This window comes from Pinus tabuliformis, chromosome 1_2 (genome assembly GCF_031772625.1).
Source record: "Pinus tabuliformis cultivar Carrire ecotype Pingquan chromosome 1_2, CPIR1, whole genome shotgun sequence".
Lineage (NCBI taxonomy): Eukaryota > Viridiplantae > Streptophyta > Pinopsida > Pinales > Pinaceae > Pinus > Pinus tabuliformis.
In genome coordinates, this window is record NC_142298.1 from 136,881,991 (window position 1) to 136,905,961 (window position 23,971).

Here is a 23,971-nt window from a genome sequence, read left to right on the forward strand (position 1 = left end):
AATCTTATTGTAAAATTGACCATTTTGCTAAATAAAATGTGTTTATATATTAATTTCCCCATTGAATTAGAATATGAATTTATTAGAATCGGAATATTCTCAAATCCCTATTCCCTTGAGAATAAATATAGATTGTTAATTAAAAAATAAAAATAAAAGTCAAGAGATCCTCCTCCACCTTAAATTGAAATAGAAAGTCTTCTGCAATTATCTTTTTCTCATTCTTATTCCTAATATTTATTCCTAGATACTAATGTAATAATATGTATTTACCAGTACAACCATTAAATATATTAATGTGGTTGATATAGAAGGCTTGATAAATATAACAAAAAAAAACTATTGCAACATGAAGAATGCCTTACCAATGCACACATTTACCTGATTAACTATGTATAAAAAAATTATGGGTCAACTTTAACTTGAGAAGCAAAAAGAATTACACATCTTATTGTAAAATGGACCATTTTGCTAAATAAAATTTGCTTATATATTAATTTCCCCATGTAATTAGAATATGAACTTATTAGAATTGGAATAATCTCAAATACCTAGGAAATTGGCAAGTGGGACCCGGGAATCTAAAGGAATTACACATCTTATTGTAAAATGAACCTCATCTACCTTAAGTTGAAATAAGAAGCCTTCGACAATTATTTTTATGTTTTCTCATTATTTTTATCCTATTGAATTTTTTACCCTTCATTTTTATTACAAAGTTATATTTTTTTATTACAATGTTTTAATATAAGATTTAGTTGTATTTTTATTCTTAATTTTTCTTAATTTTATCCTAATTATTCTTATTAATATAATATTTAGTTATAGTTTTACTTATTTTCATCCTTATCATCCTTAATACTATCCTTATATTTATTGTCCTCATTTTTATCCTATTATATTTTTTCTTTTTTTTTAATATTTTACTCTTAAAATTTATTGTAATATACTTATTTGTATTTTTTGTTTCCTTAATTACACCATAAGGCATTCTCTCTGGGAAGAAGTCGCCTAGTTGCCACTCTGGACACTTTTACGCCATTCGATCGATTTTTAGACGATTGAAAGACTTTTAGTTATCGGATCCCACTGCTCAAAGTCGCAATCGCCTCCTCGATTTCTGCCACTGGACAAACAGATGGAAAAAAGTTGTTCAATGAAATGGTTCAGTAGTTTGGGGATATTTCGATCAGGAAAACGGGGTTAGCATTCATCCACCGGATCAAATTCGTAAAGAGGCCTTCTCTTTAAAGATGTTGTTATGAGTTGTTTAACGAATAGAGAAGCTTTTCAGTGGTCAAAACCTTGGTGTGATGATAGAGTTTTATCTTCCATTGAAGCGTTCAAAGAAATTCTTTTTCTTCTGAATTTGAGCAGAAGTGTGGATTCGTGATGAGTATAAACTTGTTTTTAGTGATTTTGAACGATGTGGTGAGTATAAACTTGTTTTTAGTGATTTTGAACGGTGGAATTTTTATTCTTTGTTGGTTAAGCCTCGATGTTTTGTGAATTTATTGGTGTCATAGTTTGAATCCGTCCATAATGTTGCATTGGCAGTGGAATCTTTGTCCTTTAATTGGACTTATGATATCTTTTGGCAACTCTCTAGATTAAAAAATGGAGAATTGGTTCTCAGATGGGGTGATGGTTCATTCAAAGGGCCTTGTAAAAGTCAAGAAGTAGATCAATTAGGGGGTTTCGATCACAGATTTGGAAAACAAACCAACAACTGAAATAAAAAAGGGTATTATAGAAACTTCAGTGTTTCTTTGGGGTGGGGGTGAAGAGGAAAATAATTTTATTTTTGGATTAGACAATGTTTCTAATATGAAAATCTTTTTATTTGGCATCCATGTACTACTTGTTCCCTCGGGGTATCGGTGTTCATGGCCAAACCCTCGCCAGCAGAAAATGCATCTGACTGATCTTAGTTTCTAGCATTCCATTTGGTTCAATCCCATTCAAACCCATGTGGGTATGGACTATTTTTTCTTCTGAAAAAGCTTTCATCTTGATGCAAAGTTCCAAGAGGGAAATATAGGTGTCTGAATCAACTATAGTGCCATTTAAACGTTCCATAGCTTCCTTCAATCGATGATTCCTACATAGTGCTCTCACTTCAATAGAAACATCATTGGCCTGTGACTCTGGCATTTGATTTTTAGTGGGTTCTTCATATAGTGTCACAATCATAGGGGTAGCTGTGGAGACAACATTTGTTTTCAAATCATGAATAACATAAGCCACAGGGAGCCCAAATTTAGAGTTGTAAGGGAGGTGAGTAAATTGGACTAGATGATGTGGTAGACTTGCATATGGTACTAACAATGCTGCCATGATCCTATTGTTGCTAATCAAAATTAGAGTAGTCTAAAAACACCTGGAAAATAATGGTTTTTCCTGGGAAATTTTGAAGAAATTTGGCAGAAACTTTTGGAAGGTGTTTTCACCTGGCCTTTGAATTTTGATGAAATTTGACACCATACATCAAATAGATGAACTAAGTGTTTTGTTCTCTTCAATATTTATACTTGAAGCATTGGTAGGCATTACATTTCTAAGCCAAACGGCAACTGTATCTGGAAACTACAAGCTAGAACCTCATGCACCTAGGGAATTCATCTGGCTAATCTTAGTTTCTAGCATTCCATTTGGTTCAATCCCATTCAAACCCATTTGGGTATGGACTATTTTTTTGTCTAAAAAATCTTTCATCTTGTTACAAAGTTCCAAGAGGGAAATATAGGTGTCTGAATCGCCTATAGCATCGTTTAAACGTTATAAAGCTTCCTTCAATCGACCCTTCCTACAGAGTGCTCTCACTTCAACAGAAACATTGTTGTCCTGTGACTCTAGCATTTGATTTTCAGTGAGTTCTTCATATAGTGTCGTAATCATAGGGGTAGCTATAGAGACAACGTTTGTTTTCAAATCATGAATAACATAAGCCACAAGAAGCCCAAATTTAGAGTTGTACGAGAGGTGAGTAAATTGGACTAGATGATGTGGTGGACTTGCATATGGTACTAACAACACTACCATGATCCTATTGTTTCTTCTCAAAATTAGAGTAGTCTAAAAACACCTAGAAAATAATTGTTTTCCCTGGGAAATTTTGAAGAAATTTGGCATAAACTTTTGGAAGGTGTTTTCACCTCGCCTGGGAATTTTGATGAAATTTGACACCATCGATCAAATAGATGAACTAAGTAGATTGTGCTCTTCAATATTTATACTTGAAGCATTGGTAACCATTACATTTCTCAAGGCCAAATGCCAACTATATCTGGAAACTACAAGTTAGAACCTCGTGCACCTAGGGAATTCCTTAATATCAAAGGATTTGGATGCTATGTACTTTTATTTCACTTACAAAACGCTAATTAATAAATTTTATTACTGAACAATCATGTTCTATAATTTATCCATTATGTTGGTTATATATTAACTGTAGGCAAAGAAAAGTTTTGAGTTGTGTTGCTTTTATGTGACAAGCCCAGTAATTTTGTTCTCTAATCATAGTGTTGAAACTAAATTCTGTGATATTCCTTATGGAAAGGATAATTCTCTAAGGTTGTTGCAGATGAAGGCGGTCAGAAACACTTCTCCACATGGGAAGACATTAAGCATTCATATGTGGGATTTTTTCTTGTCAAATTCTAGATTGTATTCAGACCTTGAATTATCGACAAAATTCACCACAGAGACTAATGTTAAGTTGCTAAAAGAATCATTTGAAACTACGGAGTTAGGAATAGGTTCCATCTTCCTCAAGAACTACACTGAAAATGTAAGATATGTTTTTGGATTTCAATGAAATCTGAAGAAAAGTCACTCTAAACATCTCTGTTTAAATATCTGTTTTCTATGTTTGACAACTGCAGATGGGAGTTGCGCAATTACATGGAAAGACAATTTTGCTTCTCATTAGTGTCATGGATGAACTCCATTTCAGTCTTTGACAAAAATATATTCAAAAATAAAGACCAATGATGACTTGGAAATCCTTTCGATATCAAATAGATGAACTAAGTAGATGGCCCTCTTCAATATTTATACTTGAAGCATTGGTAGGCATTACGTTTCTCAAGGCAAAATGTCAACTTTATCTGGAAACTATAAGCTAGAACCTCATGCACCTGGGGAGTTCCTTAATATCAAAGGATTTGGATGCAATGTACTTTTATTTCATTTACAAAACACTAATCAATAATTTTTATTACCGAACACTCATGTAAGTCCCTTAGGACACAACACTCTACAATATTATGTTGTGGGCTTGATTTTTTAAATTCTATTCTTTATCTCTTTGTATAACAACTCACATGGAGATAGTTGACAACTCTGCCCTTGATGTTGTGGATTTTCAAGAATAAATGGAGAATAGTGTACCGTCATATTGATATAGTTTCAACTAAATGACATTTGATAACCTCTCAACATGCTTGCTCATCATAGAAATGTCGTTGGAAGAATCGGTCCCAAAAGACAAACCAAAAGACAAAATCACCGGAGCAGTTTTCTTTCTTTGCCTTGAGCTTACTAGACACGAAATAGATCTGAGGGTTTAGACCTTACAATCCTTTAAAATTCATTTATGTATATTATTTTCATAGAAATATTTCCTCTGCCTCTTTGAGTTCTCCAATAATTGTTTTAAAATTCATGTATGTATATTATTTTCATAGAAATATCTCCTCTGGCTCTTTGAGTTCTCCAATAATTGTTTTTGTTTGATAGGAGATTGGAGAGTATCAGGAGAAAAAGCTTGAGGAGCTTCGTAGCTTCATATTTGTTGCATTGGTTTTGTTTCTTCTTGCAAAAGATGAAGTCCCCACTCAATCTACTGGTGTACACACCACACAATACCATGATTGCCACTGCAGAAAATACGCCACTAGAGAAGAATCTATCCCAGAAAGACGAACTTACTAGAGAGGTTTTCTTTCCTCGCCTTGGGCTTACTGGAATCGAAACAGATTTCAGGGTTAAGATGTTAAATTCCTTCAAAATTCATGTATATATATTATGATAAGTTAAATTTGACTGTCTTTTGGATTTCTGAAGTTTGTTGCAAGAATGCTTGGCACATTGAAGAAGCCATCATATTTTTTGTGCCTCTTTCCATCTGTCCTCTCCCTCCCTCAACAATGGCTTCCATGGCTATAATGTGGAAGCTTTGCATGTTGAGTATGATGAATATGCAGAGCAAAGGATGATTGAATCTCACACTCTACAATTCATTCATTGTGAATGGTGTTTCATCTTTGTCAAGCATGAGTGTCGTGTGCCTCTCATTTCCAATCCATAACCTTATCATAGGAACATTGGTATCAATCTGAAAACATTCAAGGCAAATAATAGTTATTGTCAATATTTAGTTTGGATATAATGCTTAATGCCTTTAGGGTCATTAACTAGGCATCAATGAACTGTGGAATATTTTGATCAATGTTAACCTAGTTTTAATTTTCAATGTAGATATTGTAATAGTATTGGCCTTGATTTCACTCACTCATCCATCCATTCGACCTCCCAATACTTCTATGTCATTTCCACACAACATGTTGCTTATAACAATGATTGTAGTCTTCAAAAACATCCAAAGAGTGTCCTGGTGGCTTAATGTGTTTGCTCAGATGTAGTCTTCCTAAAGTGTTATAATAAGGTTTTTAGTCTTCAAAAGCATCCAAAGAGTGTCCTGGTGGCTTAATGTGTTTGCTGGGATGTAGTCTTCCTAAAGTGTTATAATAAGGTTTTTGCTCTATTTCTAATTGATACTAAGAAGCGATTGTTGGTTGTAATTGTGATTTTAAACAGACAAGTTGTACCATGATAATGGCGGCTCAACATATCACTGCTACTCAAATCCTCTGTTACCTATATCTTGGTGGGAAGTAATAGGTGAAGCTTGCCTATAGGTGAGGGTCACAAGGTGAAAGGTTATGATGAAGAACTAAGACATTTCATAACATAGTATTATATTACTATTATTATTTATTTAGCATTCATTTATATATTTTATGTGTATTACACATTGTCATAGTTTTTATTCTATAACAAGGATCATTTAGCAAAGTTTCTTGGTCAAGACAATAAGTAGGATGGGGAAGGCATCAAAAACGTTTTGGAGTACATATACTATATCTAGATGGATTCCTAGGCATTGACTCTAAAATCTGCAGCAGTGGCATGTTGATTGCAAAGTGATTGCTGCTAGTGGCCATCTCAATGTTTGTTGTATTTTTCAAACCTCGTTTTGCAGCCCTAGAATCTGTCCCAGAAAGACGAACTCACCGGAGAGGTTTTCTTTCCTCGCCTTGGGCTTACTGGACTCGAAACAGATTTGAGGGTTTAGACCTTAAATTCCTTCAAAATTCATGTATATATATTATGATGAGTTAACTTTGATTGTCTTTTGGATTTCTGAAGTTTGCTGCAAGAATGCCTGGGACATTGAAGAAGCCATCAGATTTTTTGTGCCTCTTGCCATCTGTCCCCTCCCTCAACAATGGCTTCCATGGCTATAATGTGGGAGCTCTGCATGTTGAGTATGATGAATATGTTGAAAGAGTTGAATACAACACCACATCTTTAGAGGTGGAATGGTTATTTTCTTGATCCTTTGTATTTCTCATGAATCCTGGGGTATCTAAATGATTATGAATATTGGAGAGAAGATATACCAAATCTCCATGGAATCAAAGACTCACCTTTGTTTCATATTGTGTCCTTTTATTGTTGTTCTTTGAAAACATAATGTTGTCCATGAGGATATCAAAATGAAAAAAATGTTCATAATTTCCTTGGATTTTCTTGAAGATGAAGGTTTTAATTGGTATGAAAAGCTTGTTGGAAATTAAATATCACCACTTTCATAATTATTCAAGGCATTTCTAAACATTGGCTTCATCTCTATGAGGACAAGTGTGAAGGAATTATTGCAGATGTGGTGCAACATGTGGATTTTGTTTATACATGTTTTTCTAGCCTTGTGTTATGGGTGATTTTGATGATAAACAGGTTGAGGATAGGTTGCCACATGCACTTTTTTCAGACATTATTCCATCCCCCTTCAACATAACATTGACTTGGCATATGCTAGGTCATATTAAAGGATGCACAATTGGCCTCATCTTCCATGCAGAGTAATTCTTGTGTGATGTTGTCCACACAAGTACCCACTTCTTCCATGAAGCAATTGATGAGATATCTCTCTTCAAATGACATAGATTCAATTCTCCCTCAATGCCTCCCATTGAGACTTGCACTAGTCACCATAGAAATCTGCCAATGCAACGAGCAAAGCCATTGTGTTGTGTTTTGGATAATGGAGATAATCACAATGCAACTTGCTGCAAGAAGCCATCATATTTTTTGTGCCTCTTGCCTTCTGTCCCCTCCCTCAACAATGGTTTACATGCCTATAATGTGGGAGCTCTGCATGTTGAGTATGATGAATTGTGGAAAATAGCAACAAGAAATGCTAAAAATAGCACTGCTATAAATAGCAGTTCATCCAGTGTTGAACATAGCAACAAGGAATGAAAAAATGGAAGTGCTAAAAATAGAATTCTATAAATAGAATTTCAGGATACCTTCCTATTTTAGTCAGTCCCTAAACTAAAATAGTGAATTAAAATTCGAATTTGATCTTAACAGCAATTTGTAAAATAATTAATTAATTCATCTTGAGTTAATTAGTTAAGGAAAATCAAACATGAAGTCTATGTGGGGACATGCAACAGTTTCTCCATTAATTGAGGAATTTATCCATCAGTTAAAGAGATAAGGATGAGTTGTAATATTGAGTTGTAATTAGTTGGCTCGGTTAATTGAGTCAAGTCCAGTTAAATTAAGTCAAACAGTTTGTTGAATTAATGTAAGTTCAATTAGTTAATGCTTGCATGCATGTAACTACTGCACTTCAGATAACTGAATATTCTCTCATAAATAACTCATGCATGTCAGTTCAGACAGAGACCTAGTTGAGATCAGATGGAGGGGCAGTGTACTATCAGTTGCTAGAATATTCCATTGTGAATATTCCTTACATGCAGAAGGAATTCTTTCCTTGAGGATTGCACATTTACTTCTTCAGGTTTTGTGAGTGTGATGAGGCCAATTCACACATGTGGCATCACTGGACCCCAAGAAAAACTGCGTAAGGAAATAGGAGGCTTGGAGGGCTTGAGGAGGACATATACTATGTCTATTCAGTCTGTGAGCTGTATTGTTTGATTGCAGAGAGAGCAGGATAGCTTGAGAGTTGATTCTTTTTGTAACTTGAACAATATTTCCACTTGTATGATAATACAGAGATTGTGGTTTTAGGTTGAGGCTTTCCCTGGGTTATTTCTCCTTTGTTATGTGTGATTGATTTCTCATTCTCAGTTATATGTGTTCTCTTGATCTTGCTCAATTCGATTAAGCTTCGGCAAAGTGTTGTAGAAGTAGATCTATAGTGGGAATTTCTACATGGTATCGAAGCAAAGGTGATCAAGGCGAAGAATAGTATACAAGAAGGAGAAGTTCGAAGTTTGTGGTTCCTGAATATTGAAATCGAGTTCTTATCACATCTCAATTTCACCAATGGCATTCAGTGTTTTAAGACTCGAGTATGCCCTTGATGGCAGCTCGAATTATATAGCCTAGAAGGATCGCATGGAGGCAATGTTAGAAGATAACGATATAAAGGACTTCATTGATCAAGAAGTCCCCAAGCCGACTGATGCTACTCAACTGGTGGAATGAAAGAAATGTGTGGCTAGAGCAAGGAGAATCATCCTAGAGGGAGTTCGAGACCACATTGTCTCTAGCCTCCATGGGAAGAAGACACCGTTTTCGATGTGGAAAACATTGAAAGATCTATATCAGAATAGTAGTGATCAGAGGAAGCTGGCGCTGAAATACAAGCTTCGTAAGATCAAGTGTGAAAAGGGAAACATGATCTCTACATATCTGAACAAGCTCACCACCTACAGGGATGAGCTTGGAAGTGTAGGGATCACGATCGCTGATGATGTCATGGTGAGTCTTGCACTCCTCGGTCTTCCTAAGAGCTGGCATATCTACCAAGACTCGGTTAATGGAGGAGAAAAACTGTCAGATTGGGAACAACTTTGGTTGGATCTGATGGAGGAGGAAATAAGAAGAAGCACCATAGACGGATCCTCATCGAAGCAAGATGATGAGGAAAATCTAGCCTTAGCGAGTAAGGTGAGGAAAGGGAAAGGGAAGGTGTCCCATCCCAAATCCGTTCTTCCCATGGTGGGAAGAAGATTGACAATCGAAAGTGCGATGCTTTCATTGTCATGAAGTGGGCCATTATGCTACAAATTGTCTGCAGAAGAAATCCAAGAAGGGTTCCTCGAAGGGATCTGATGGTGAGGCATTGGCCTCACAGTTTGAGCTGGATTTCTCGCTTATCGCATGCATGGTTTCATCCATGGTGGGATGTGTGTGGTACCTGGACAGTAGAGCTTCATTCCACATGTTAGGTGACAAGAATCTTTTCAGTACCTTGGAGGAGAAGGATATCGAGATGCGGATTGAGATGGGCAATGATGGAAAGTACCGTGTTTCAGGTGAAGGTATGGTTGTGTTTCAGAGGGAGCATGGAGCTCCCCTCACCCTGACTGATGTAAAGTATGTACCAGGTCTAAAGAAGAATCTTGTGTCTATCACTATGCTAGAAGATAAAGGCTATGATGTAGTCTTTAGTAAAGGAAAGATATTCCTGAGGCATATCAGTACTGGAAAGACAAAGTGAATAGGGATTCGAGTTAAGAATCTCTACAAGCTGGAGGTAGATGATTGTGCTGCTTTGAGTTCCAAAGCTGAGATGGTGCAGAGCCAAGATGTTGGCGAGCTATGGCATAGAAGACTGGGCCACTTGCACCATGGAGCCCTAAAGATCATGCAACAGATTTCTACTGGATTACCGAAGGGAAAACTTGAGTAGACGAATACATGCAAAGGTTGTACCTTGGGTAAGTATGCAAAATCTTCCTTTTCGTATCGAGATAGTAGAGCTAGAGCAATCCTGGAGCGAGTTCACTTAGATGTTTGTGGACCCTTCTCTACCGCCTCCATCGCTAAACAAAGGTACTATGTTATTTTTATTGATGATTTTTCTTGTAGATGCTGGATCTACTTTATGCAAAAGAAGGATCAGACCTTCTTGAGGTTTTGTGAATTTAAAGCCTTGGCAGAGAAAGAATCTGGAAAGAAAATAAAAGGCTTGCGTAGCGACAATGGTGGAGAGTATGTCTCCCAACAGTTTAAAGACTTCTGCGCTACCGAAGGTATTAAATGGGAATTGATGGAACCCCATAACCCACAACAGAATGGGGTGGCCGAAAGAAAGAATAGATCGATTGTGGGAGCAACTCGAGCGATGTTGCATGACCAAAGCCTACCACTGCATTTGTGGGGTGAGGCATGCAATACAACAGTATACTTGCAAAACAGAAGCCTGCACCATATACTAGGAATGAAGACACCTACGGAGGCCTATTCTAGGAAGAAACCTGATGTAAGTCACTTCCGAATCTTTGGATCATCAGTTTACTGTCATGTGACCAAAGATGCCAGGAAGAAGCTAGACCCAACAACTGAGTTGGGAATACTTGTGGGGTACACGGATACACCCTACAACTATCGAGTGTACCTTCCTTCCACTCAGAGGACTGTGGTATGCAGGGATCTGAAGTTCGACGAGTAGAAAGCCATGCAAATGTCACTTGAGAGGGAGATCAAGTTGCATGCAGAGGAGGAACTTTCAGTTCCTAAGGAGGAGGAGCCTCAGATTGATGCAAAGCAACTGCATGCAAAGGAACCGGGAGTGGATACATCCACTCATGCTGAGACTTCCAGAGATGGGCAGAAACGCTCAAGGGAAGTTGACAGGTTGATGCTGGATGTGTGAGAGAATGTGGGACAACCATCTTCTCAGCGCAGACAGAGGAGGTCATCCGAGCGGTACATTGGGTACATGAACCTGGTTGGGGAATGTGTAGATACCGAACCTTCTTCATTCGAGGAGGCAGTGTAGCAACCAGTCTGGGTTGATGCAATGGTAAACGACTACGACTCTATCATTCAGAACAGTGTGTGGGATGTTGTCCCAAGGCCTCAGGGAAAGTCAATAGTGAGTTCTAGATGGCTTTACAAGGTAAAGCAGGCAGCTGATGGCGGTGTTGAGAAACATAAGGCAAGGTTTGTTGCCCGAGGGGATTGACTATGATGAGAATTTTGCTCCCGTAGCAAGGTACTCATCGATTAGTTCGATGTTGGCACTATCAGCTCAGATGGGGTGGAAGATCCACCAGATGGATGTAAAGACAACATTCCTCAATGGGAAGATTGAGGAGGAGGTGTACATTGAGCAGCCAAAGGGTTTTGAGACCTTCGATCGTGAGCCGCATGTATGCCGACTCAAGAGGGCTTTGTATGGGCTGAAGCAAGCACCCTGTGCTTGGTACACCAGGATCGACAACTATTTCATTGGTTTGGTCTTCACCAAGAGTGAAGCAGATGCGAACCTTTACGACATCATGGTAGAAGGTAAAACACTGATCATTGTTCTTTATGTCTATGATCTGATTTTGACAGGTGACGATCAACTGATACAGTCTTGCAAGGAGGACCTTGCAAGAGAATTCGAGATGAAGGACATGGGCCTTATGCACTACTTTCTAGGCATGGAGGTGTGGCAGAAAGATGGTGAAGTATTTGTGTCTCAAGGCAAGTATGTCAATGAGATACTCAGGCGCTTTCACATGGAGAAGTGCAAGCCCATGTAGACTCCTCTAGCTAGGAACTAGAGGAAGGAGGATGCTACTTCAGGTGAGGTAGTAGCTGCTACTGTTTATCGGTAGCTGGTGGGTTCATTTATGTATCTGGTGAACGCACGACCCAACTTATGCTTTGCGGTGAACCAACTAAGTCAAGCTATGGTTCAACCTACCAAGCTGTTTTGGAAGGCAGCGAAGCATGTGCTGAGATACCTCAAAGGCACATCTCAATTCAGATTGTGGTACATACGGACAGTGGGAGTGAAGCTTCAGGGTTTCACAAATGTGGATTGGGCAGGGAGTCCATCAGACTGGAAGAGCACTTCTGGAGGAATCTTCAACCTTGGTTCAGCTGCAACTTCCTAGTACAGCAGGAAACAAAGATCAGTTGCACTTAGCTCAACAGAGGCTAAATACATGCCTGCTAGTCAAGTTGCATGTGAGGCCATTTAGATGCAGAAGATTCTAGTGGGATTGTTTGGTCAGAGGATGGATCCTACAATGATCTACTACAATAACTAGAGTTGTATCAAACTCTCTGAGAATCTAGTTTTTCATGAAAGGTCCAAACACATTGATATCCAGTATCACCATCTTCGAGACTGTGTGGTCAAGAGGATCATGTTGTTGCTGTATGTTTCGACCGAGGAACAGCATGCAAATATTTTGACTAAGGCATTGTCAAAATGCAAGTTCGAGTTCCACAGAGACAGGATTGGAGTTACTGATAATCCCTTTCTTATTGAGAGGGAGTGTTGAAAATAGCAACAAGAAATGATAAAAATGGCACTGCTATAAATAACAGTTCATCCAGCGTTGAACATAGCAACAAGGAATGAAAAAATGGAAGTGCTAAAAATAGCATTCTATAAATAGCATTTTGGGATACCTTCCTATTTTAGTCAATCCCTAAACTAAAATAGTGAAGTAAAATTCGAATTTGATCTTAGTAGCTGTTTGTAAAATAATTAATTAATTCATCTTGAGTTAATTAGTTAAGGAAAATCAAACATGAAGTCTATGTGGGGACATGCAACAGTTTCTCCATTAATTGAGGAATTTATCCATCAATTAAAGAGATAAGGATGAGTTGTAATATTGAGTTGTAATTAGTTGGCTTAGTTAACTGAGTCAAGTCCAGTTAAATTAATTCGAATAGTTTGTTCAATTAATGTAAGTTCAATTAGTTAATGCTTGCATGCATGTAACTACTGCACTTCAGATAACTGAATATTCTCTCATAAATAACTCATGCATGTCAGTTCAGACAGAGACCCAGTTGAGATCAGATGGAGGGGCAGTGTACTATCAGTTGCTAGAATATTCCATTGTGAATATTCCTTGCATGCAGAAGGAATTCTTTCCTTGAGGATTGCGCAATTACTTCTTCAGGTTTTGTGAGTGTGATGAGGCCAATTCACACACGTGTCATCACTGGACCCCAAGAAAAACTGCGCAAGGAAATAGGAGGCTTGGAGGGCTTGAGGAGGACATATACTATGTTTATTCAGTCTGTGAGCTGTATTTTTTGATTGTAGAGAGAGCAGGATAGCTTGAGAGATGATTTTTTTGTAACTTGAACAAGATTTCCAGTTGTATGATAATATAGAGATTGGGGTTTTAGGCTGAGGCTTTCCCTGGGTTATTTCTTCTGTGTTATGTGTGATTGATTTCTCATTCTCAGTTATATGTGTTCTCTTGATCTTGCTCAATTCGATTAAGCTTCCTTAAAGTGTTGTAGAAGTAGATCTTGTATTGTGTTTTAGTATATTGCATAATCTGTTGATCTACAGTGGGAATTTCTACATGAATATGCAAAGCAAAGGATGATTGAGCATGAATCCTAGTTGGACAACCCTGCGGTTGTCTGTGAAATGTTGGATATCATTGCCATATCAATCGAAGAAGGGCCTACTTGTGTTTGCATCCTGATTCTTCATATGGTGCATGATGACTGGACAAGGATGTTGATTAGATTTTTCGAGTGTGGAGATGAATAAGCTCAAGGTACCATAATTGTTGCAGTAGAAGCTCTTGAGACCTACTTGGATGGCACTGGAGCAAGTGCTTTTGTTGAAAGAGTTGAATACAACACCACATCCTTAGAGGTGGAATGGTTGTTAGAATACAGGTAACAGAGGATTTTGTATTGGCTACCATGCCCATGTTGTAATTTCTTGTTATAGCCTTCATATCATGAAGATTTTAGTATATTTATATGAGGTGTTTGACATTTCCTTATTTTAGGAAGATATGTTTATCTAAATAAAGAGCTAAGATGGCTACATCAGTTGTATGGTTGCACCTAGCTCTTATACTTTTTCATGTTACAGTGGGTAGAAGAATAAGCTCTCTAGCATGAAGCGTATTTTCAGGGTCTTTATATTAGTCTTTATAGTGGTAATAAATGTTGATTGAATGATCTTTGACATTGTAAAAATATGATTTTGAAACATTATAATGTTGTGAGAGATTGCATCTATTTTACAAGACACTTGTAGCTACTAGATGTTAGTTAAATATCAACTACTCCTAACTTAAATAATTTGATGATCAATTTGTTTTTCCAACTCTCTAAAATCAAATCTCTAAAAATATATTATAAATTAATTTCACAACTCAAATTTTAATTCCAACCCAACTCTACTAAATTTCTATTCCAATTAACAATAACAAAGCCCTAAAACACACCCAAATGGAATCCAAAAAATTAGCAACAAAAAAATAACAAAACGTCTAGTAGTACTGCCATTAGTGCCATGAAATCGTCGTGCAATGATGGTGACGGAATCACATTTTCTCTTTCACGATTATGATAGACAACTACTCAACACAAACGAATAACGAGAAGTTTGTCTGGCCATGGAAATGAGGGGTCATGTCGAATCTTTACCGCCCCTTCTATAAACATATTTGCTGGCAGGGACGGCCCTCAGTGATTTAGAATTTGCACTCGAAACTTTGGGAACGTAGGTCATCACAGACAAAATGTTTTTATTTATATCTTTTAATTGGAGAAATGGCCATTGGAGGAGTTTTTAGTATTGAAGAAAGATATTGAGGTGGAGATAGTTAAAAGTGATCGGAATTTGGATAAAAAGAAATTTAAGAAATTTTATGGTAGCAGTCTTTGAATCATGTTTTCAATAATAGAAATGAATTCTATGTCATCAAAAACTTCTGAAACACCCAAAATTTTAAAGTTTAACAACTATAACTTGAATTTACAAAAATTTTATCAAAATCTTACCAAAATTTCTATAATTTTCCAAACAAAAAATAATCTGTTTAAACTACCTCTATAATTTGTCTTAAATTACACTAAACCAAAACTTATAAAACGAAATCTACGCATAGCCGTGATCACAACCTCAGAACTACTTTTACCTATTAAAACCTCCTCTGCCAATTTTAAGCAGGGGCTCCTGTCACGAGCTTGCTACTTGCTGCATCTCTTTGTTCGGCCCTGATAGCCAACTCCTAGTGAACCAGTGGTGAACCTACTCAGAACTTTCACGCTCTTATGGCCTCAACAACGGCTTCCTTGCCTAACAATGGCCGTGGCGTCCCTTCGTTCCTTTGGCGAACTTCCTGCGAACTTCAGATGAAAGCACAGAGACAACTACTACCGCAGCAGACAATGCAAAAGCGCAGACAAGGTATTCAGATGCAGAATGGTGTACTCATTTTATTTCAGAATGGATAAACTGATTACAAAGAGATTCTTTACAGAGATAGACTATCTTCATATTTATCAGACTTTATGTCGTTCTCAAGGAACAAGCATTACCGAAGGTTACCTGGCGATAGATAGGCTCTGCCTCATAATATGACACAACTCATTTACACACTGGATGACTTTCTAAGTGATTCGGCCACTTTAGGTTCTCACCAGTGCTGAGCACACTGATGCGCAGGCTCCCAAATCACCTAAGGACTTGAGTTCTTCTTGTGTTGCAATCAGATCAGACAGAATGTCCATAGATGCAGAGTAGGAGAGGCACTCGACTCAAAACACACAAAGACTCTAACTGACTCCAAATGTGAATGCCTTTGTAATGGGCCTTACCCTCCTTATATAGGAAGTGAGGGGGGACAATCATCACTGTAGGTCATCTGTGAACTGAACTAAAGGTGGATGGAATTATTACTTTCGGATAGTGCTAGGGCAACATCCGCACAAAGATTCCAGTCCAATGGATGGAATAGTTGCTTTTGGGTAATGCCAAAGCGACATCTAATCGTAGATTCCTGTCCAGAAAAAGTAAATCTTATGGAAGATAACAAAGTGGATGCTTTTCATAAAAGCCCATGGTAAAATATAGAACGCGGATTCTTGTCGGAAAAGTAAATCTTACAGAAGATAACAAAGTGGATGCTTTTTGTAAAAGCCCACGGGAAAATATAGACCGTAAATTATTTACACTGTGAATGCTTTGGTACAGCAAAGCTCACGAGAAATCTGGTCACAATTAAGCCCTTGTGACTGGTACTCATTATTACATCAGAAAATAGTAAGATCAGGGAATCTGTCCCTTTTATACTGCATTGTGTCCCAGGCTTTTGTGTAGATCCTGCGGACAATCATCGGCTTCCCTAGTACAATCTGATACTGGACTTTGGTTAATACAAGCCATTCCATGTGTTCTCTCATATATTCTTCAAGGGAATTATTATATGGAGATGACTTGTATACTGACCATTCACCTTCAGTCATTTGTTTAACAGTGTTATAAATAGGGTGATTACAGTCTGTACTACATTGCTCAATACATGGTCTACAAAGATTTTTGCAATATTTTTCATGTTCTACAGGATCCATGGCAGTTCTGTTTATTCCATAGTCAGTCCACCAGTCTCTAAACCATTTGCATTGCTGATATCCTTGGAAATGACCAATGGCACTGAATCTGAGTCTGGTATAGTAGGTTTTGACCTTGTCGTCGAGGTTGAGAAATTCCCACCAGAGCTGCTTGTAGTCTGCAAAGTTGTACACTGTATCTAGAAATATGATCCTGGGATCATTTCTTGGCCATCTGGCAGCTGGTTGAGTTCTAACATGGCCTGGCTCATTCCAGAGATCTCTTGTCCTATATATGCAGACATACCTTTCATACATTCCTGTGCTGCGTCCACCATGGCACCAGATGGTGGCAATGTCATGAAAATTTTGTTCCAAAGCCTGTCGTGCAAGATCACCATCCAATATTGCTTTATAATATATCATATCATGAATTCTTTCTGGAACAAAGTGTTAGAGGTCGGTATGCGGCTGTAGGTTGGCATCTAGCACCTTTTTACTTCGGAGCTGCCATGTGGGTTTCTAGTTTCTTTTATAGGTCTCCCAGTTTTGTTCATCAGGGATGGTTCTCAAGACTTCTTGTTTCTGGTGTTGGTCCCACTCTGTGATAATCATCATGACATGATCTTTTGTTTCAATGTATTCTCTACTTAAAAAATCAAGCAGATTATTGTCTTTTCCTTTGATGTGCTCTACCTGAAAATCAAAGTTTGCAAATAAAGCCTGCCATCTCGCAAACTTGGCTTCCCCAGCCTTCTTGATGTCTTTTGTTAACACCTTCTGTAGAGAAGATGCATCAATTCTTAGAAGAAAAGGTTTATTAATGAGATAAACTTCAAACTTACTGATACAGTTCCATGCTGCCTTGACCTCTTTCTCGATCATGGAGTAGTTTAGTTCAACTGGATTCCATACTCCAGAGGCAAATTGAACAACTTGTTCTTCTTTTCCAACCTTTTGCTTTAAGACTCCACCCCACCCAATATTACTTGCATCTGATTCAACATTTTTGTAGGCAAGATCATCAGCGACGTATAGAATAGGCAAAGATTTTACCTTTGCTTTAATGTTTTGGACTGCTCTGGTATGGACTTCTATCCATTCTATAGGATTCTTCTTTAGCCGTTTGTTCAATATCCTTCTGTCACTGGCACAGTCCTGGTAAAAGTTGCTGACGTAGTTTAGGTAGCCTAAGAACCTTTGTAGCTATTTCTTTTCTGTAACGACATCTAGAAACTTATCTGCAAATTCTAAATCATGTTTCTACATAGTTATCTGCCCATTGCAGATTGTATGACCCAAAAATTTGATAGTGGTTTGAAATACCTCTATCTTCTTTTTGCTAAGCACCAGGCCATTGTGCTTAACCAAATTCTTAAAAATATTTACATGTTTAAAATGTTCCTGGATGTTCTTGGAAAATATTAATACATCATCAATATATACAATCAGCCAATCAAAATATGGCTTAAAAATACCATCCATTACCTTTTGAAATTTTGATGGAGCATTCTTGAATCCAAAAGGCATAACATTCCATTCATAATGTCCTGCTGGTATGCTGAAGGCAATTTTAAACTTATCTTTCTCAGCAATGGCCACTTGCCAAAATCCCGCTTTCAGGTCAAATTTGGAAGAAATCTTGGCACCTGCTTTCCTTCTGATTAAGTCTCCTTTGTGTGGGATCGGATAGGTGTCATTAGCTAGGACTGAATTGAGAGGCTTATAATTGATAAATAGTCTCGAGATGCCTTTGATTTGTTCAGCTCTTTTGTTTACATAGAACCCATAACAATTCCAGGGACTATCGGATTCTCTGATTAGTCTTCTACTAAGGAGCTGCTGAATTTCTTTCTGGCAAATATCTCTGTATTCTTTGCTCATTGGAATGGCTCTGCTCTTACAAGGATTACCAGCGTATCCTTCCTTGTAAGGGAGCTCGACTGTGTGCTGCTTCCTATGCCAGAATGCATTAGGTTCTTCTGAGCAGCAATCTTCTTCTAATTGTTTCTTCAATTCTCCAATTCTGGTCTTGATTTGGGGCTATTTAAGTTGTTCTTCAATCTTAAAAGTAGATTTCAAATCTTTTAGATTCGATAATCTGGCTTTGGCCCTATCCAGATTTTGCACAGTATGTACCATTGTAGAAATTCTAGGATTGGAGGTTCTACTGCTGCAAGAAAGATAATACCAAGTATGCAATCTACTGGAATGTCAGCTACTGCAAACTTCAAATAAACACAGTGGCTATCAAAGCAAACAGATACTTTGGGTACTTCATATATAAGCTTTTTATTACCCAATCCCACCACTTCTCTTTCTGCAGTCACCCAATATTTTGCTGGGATATTTTTCATATTTAAAATGTTAATATCTGCTCCAGAATCAATAAGAGTAACCATTTCAAACATTTGCCCTTTTATACAGATATTTACGAGAACATGATGTTGCTGATAGGAGATAGTACGTAACCTCATATCCCTGAACCCAAAATTTGGATCCTACATTACTTCAACAATTTGAACTTCTTGATTACTGCTATGAGAAGCAGTATGCCATGGTTGATCATTATCTTCTTCTTTTGCCATCTATTTCCCTTTCTGTATTTCTACCATTTGAGGTTTTAATGCAGAAATTTCAGTCTCGAGGATATGAATTTCTCAACTAACTTCTCCTAAAGTAAGGGACCTTACTCTATCAGGCTTCTGCTGATGCCTATGAAATGATTTTGTATTTTTCTCATATGATGCATCAACAAAAACAGATTTCTTACCTGAGTTGTTTGAGGCTTTTTCTTTTAGCTGATCCATAAAAGCTTCCGTCAGCCGATTTTTCATCTCTCCATCCTCCATGTCACGAATTTGTGACAAAATCTTCAGTTCTACTTCTTTTGTCGCAGCCATAAGGAATTTTTCTTTTAAGGGCTTACGCTTTTCTCCTTCTTCTTCACTTGAGTCGCTGAAATATTCAAAATCAGAAATATACTAAACATGGCAAGCACATTCTTCAGAATCAGAACATAAACAATCTAAAGAATTTGAATCTGAACATTGCCCGATATGAGCATGAAGCTCTTCTATAGATGAAGAACTGAAAGAATCATAGGAAGACTCTTCTATTTGGTGTTGCTGAGCTATTTCTCTTATGGTGACATTCGGGCAGTGTTCTGTGTTGTGAGCATGAGAACCACATTTCATGCACACAATTTGTCTTCTTCCTTCTTGCTTTACTTGTTTGTTTCTTTGGGCAAAGATTTGGGACTTCTTTCCCTTGTTTAGTTTTGATGCTTCACCCTCTGGACATTGGCAGGAAGTGTGTCCATTTTTCCCACACAGCCAACAAGTAATTTTATTCCATCTGTCTTGCTTATGAGTATGCAGATGGATATCAGAGGGATTGTAATAATGCGTTTTGGGAACATATTTATAATACCCTCTTTTTGTTCCAGAGGCTTGGCCTCGCCTCGGCTTTGAATATCTTCCTTTGGAATTTGGATAATTTCTTCGGTTTTTGTAGAAAGTTTCTTTAAACTTTCTTTTGGCTCTTTTCTTAGCCTTCCTTTTCTTTACTAAAGGATCATCCAATGTTAATCCATATTTACTGCATATGGATTTTCTGTCAGGTAGTTTGGAAAGCTTTTCCAGTGACTTATTTACCTTTGAGCTAGTGCATAGACTGACCAGTGTCTTTGTAATGAGAGAATAGATCTCTCCCCATGTATATGACTCAAAGGGTGGTTGAAAGACTTCCTGCATTCTTATATAATCAACAAATTTAGATGGCAGAACTGCAAGATATACCTGTTTCCATAACAGGTTCTTTGAGTCTTTGACTTCATATATCCTCTGCATCCAATCCCTATGGAAGTCATCATATTGAGACATTTTGTGTCACTTTAAATTCATTAGAATGACTTCATTTTTATCAGCGATCTCTATTTCACTTCCACACCAATGTTCCAAGATCATTGATGTAAGTGCCCCTATCATGTTGCTGATAACTGTGCCATCAGGACTATGTATCACATCTCCTTTCTCATCTTTTAGCACTTCTGCTTCCATTGTTTCTATGAGCTTTGGAGATGATTTTGTCTCCCACCACCTGAGGAGTGTCCCTATAAAACACTGAATAATTGTCCTACAAGCATCAATTTTAGATTTCCCTCGCAGACACATGAGCTTATATTCTGTATACATGATATCAATCATCTGCCTTATTTGGCCTATACTCATGTTATCTATATTCCACTCTCTGTGGGAATCAAGGAAAAAGGTGTGTGCTTCAGGAAGTTTTCCTTCGCCTTCTATGTTAGGTGCAGGATATTTGTTGAACCTATGTTCAAGAGGTTCATATATGGGAAAGATCTAGTCTATCCGTTCTTTCCCTTTTTCTGGTTCTTCATCCTTAAACAAGGATGCGATTATGATTTTATTTGTAGCCTCAGTATCTGATGAAGACATGGCCACTTCTTTAGGAAATAATGCAGGAAACCTGACTACAGATTTCACAAGGTCCTGTATTCTTATGATTCTTTTTACAAGAAAGGAGTTTGGAACTGGTTTCTCAGTTTTTGAAAGACTTATCTTTTCAACTTTGCCAGTTAAACCAGATATAATTTGTTTAGTTGTGTCTAAATGACCAACTAACTTTTCTTCTACTCCTTCTATTTTGTTCAATGACTCTCTGGCATAAGAACGAATCATGCTAGTTTCAAACTGTACATTGTTCAAACATTTATTTACATCATTTAATGATACTTGGACAGTATCAATTTGTTCCCTGACTTCTATTGATTTTGCAACATCCATTTCCAAGCCTTTTACTGCAATATTTGTCCAGTTAAGTTGTTCACTAGCTTTCTGAATCCTTCCATCAATGCCCAAGGCATTGTCATCTTTCTGGACTAAAGGGATGGCTTTGGTTGCATTTGTGTTTTCTCCTATGACAAATCCTTTGTAAGGAGGAAAGGTTGTAGCGGTTTCAATTTTTGATCCAACAAGTGCAGTCCAAGCATGCTTGATTGCTGAGGTGCTGGTTGAACCGGTAAAGACATTCAAGGGAGAAATATTATCTTTCCATGAATAAAAAGATATCAAAGTGTTATTCATCTCCATATAATGCTTCCAATCGTCAACAAACTGTTTCTTCTCTGCAGGTGTATAGTTCTGATCGAACTCATCTGCTTGAGGATTAGTGTATAGATCCCAATTTAGCATGGCTTTCATCCATTGGGCACTAATCTCGGATTTAAAGCATCCATCCATAAGTGAGAAGAACTTATGCATTTCCATTACTACGGGATTTTTACAGTCAGAAGGAACAGGGCGAAATCTGCAATCTAGAATCAGGCCATTTGCCTGCTTAAGGTATCCCAAACCATATCTAGGTTTGGCTAGTCTCATTAAACACATCATCTCTGTCAGCCTTATATCTTCTCCTTCGAGAGTGGTAAGTTCGTGCATCATGAGCACATGATCCGGATCTGATTCATGTGGGAAAGGAATATCTGTGCATTTGGGATTTGGGCATGAATTTACAGATGTAGTAGGAGGAGCGATTCCAGTTCTGGGGTTATGATTTGAATGGAGGTTAGACTCAACCAGAGTAAGTAGATTAACAAATTCTTGACAATCTAGGTATTTGACTTCTAAAGAAGAATAATCTACAAGCTGGGCTAATTCATAAAAAGAATTATGTTTACAAAAAGATGAAGAGGAACAAGCTGTATCTACAGTGGAAGGATCTTTGTAATACTTGGATTGTTTACAGGCTAACTCTATTCTTCTTCGGTCAATGGTAGATCTTCTGGGAAATGAGATAACTGCAGAAGACTGATTTTCTGTAATATCAGTGGAGGTAATAGCTTTAGGAATAAGAGGCTTAGGATTATTCACAACCCAATGTTCTGGAAATGTCAAGTCTTCCCATCTGATGGTCTGATGCTCAATTTTTTTATTTTTGGCATCAGTGAGGACAACTGTACTTGACTTTGAGTCTCTGCTGGGTGTATGGCGGATGGCTGGCCAAAGGGTATTGGTGTGATGAAAACAACCCTTGGTCTGGATGGCAATATTATTTCTCTTCTTCTTCATGTCGAAACCAGTTGTTTGAATCTACAATTGCAGAATCTGATCTATGGTCTCATCAAATGTATACACAGAGAAATTAGGGTAACAGTCAAAGTAGACTGGGCCATCTGATAGAGGAGCAACAATCCCTCCTATTAGGGAATCTTTATACTTGTTGTGCGTCATATCCCTGACAATAGCAAGCACATAAGTATTTAGGCCTTTGTGGGTTAAGGCATTGATCCCTACTCGGATACATCCTAAGTGCAAATAATTTGTCTTTAACCTCTTTGCCTCTGCCTATAATTCTTTGGGTTTTAACAGAGATATAGTCTGTATATTATCTGAATTCTCCTGGATCTGGCTTACAGACTCTTTAATGCTTATTCTAGTGGCTGCTATTAAATGAAAAGCAGAAAGGTCACTATACACTTCTGAGGGAGCTATTTGGGGTAGTTCCCATCGGGCTGATGGCTGGGATTCTTCATAAGAAAGTTCAGCAGAATTTAAAACTCTACTGGAGCTACTAGCAAACATGTCCCTTAATGGGTTTTCCTCAGCCTGTGAATCTCTCTCTTCAAGTTCTCGAAAGGAAATAGACTTTCTGAAAGATTCCATTCTTAAATGAGTACTTTTGGTTTTGAATACCAACCTTAAGAACCAGATGTTACTAGCTCTGATACCAATTTTAAGCAGGGGCTCCTGTCACGAGCTTGCTACTTGCTGCGTCTCTTCGTTCGGCCCTGATAGCCAACTCCTGGTGAACCTACTCAGAACTTTCACGCTCTTATGGCCTCAACAACAGCTTCCTCGCCTAACAATGGCCTTGGCGTCCCTTCGTTCCTTTGGCGAACTTCTTGCGAACTTCGGATGAAAGCACAGAGACAACTACTACCGCAGCAGACAATGCAAAAGCGCAGACAAGGTATTCAGATGCAGAATGGTGTACTCATTTTATTTCAGAATGGATAAACTGATTACAAAGAGATTCTTTACAGAGATAGACTATCTTCGCATTTATCGGACTTTATGCCGTTCTCAAGGAACAAGCATTACCGAAGGCTACCTCGCGATAGATAGGCTCTGCCTCAGAATATGACACAACTCATATACAGACTGGATGACTTTCTAAATGATTCGTCCACTTTAGGTTCTCACCAGTGCCGAGCACACTGATGCGCAGGCTCCCAAATCACCTAAGGACTTGAGTTCTTCTCATGTTACAAGCAGATCAGACGGAATGTCCGTAGATGCAGAGTAGGAGAGGCACTCGACTCAAAACACACAAAGACTCTAACTGACTC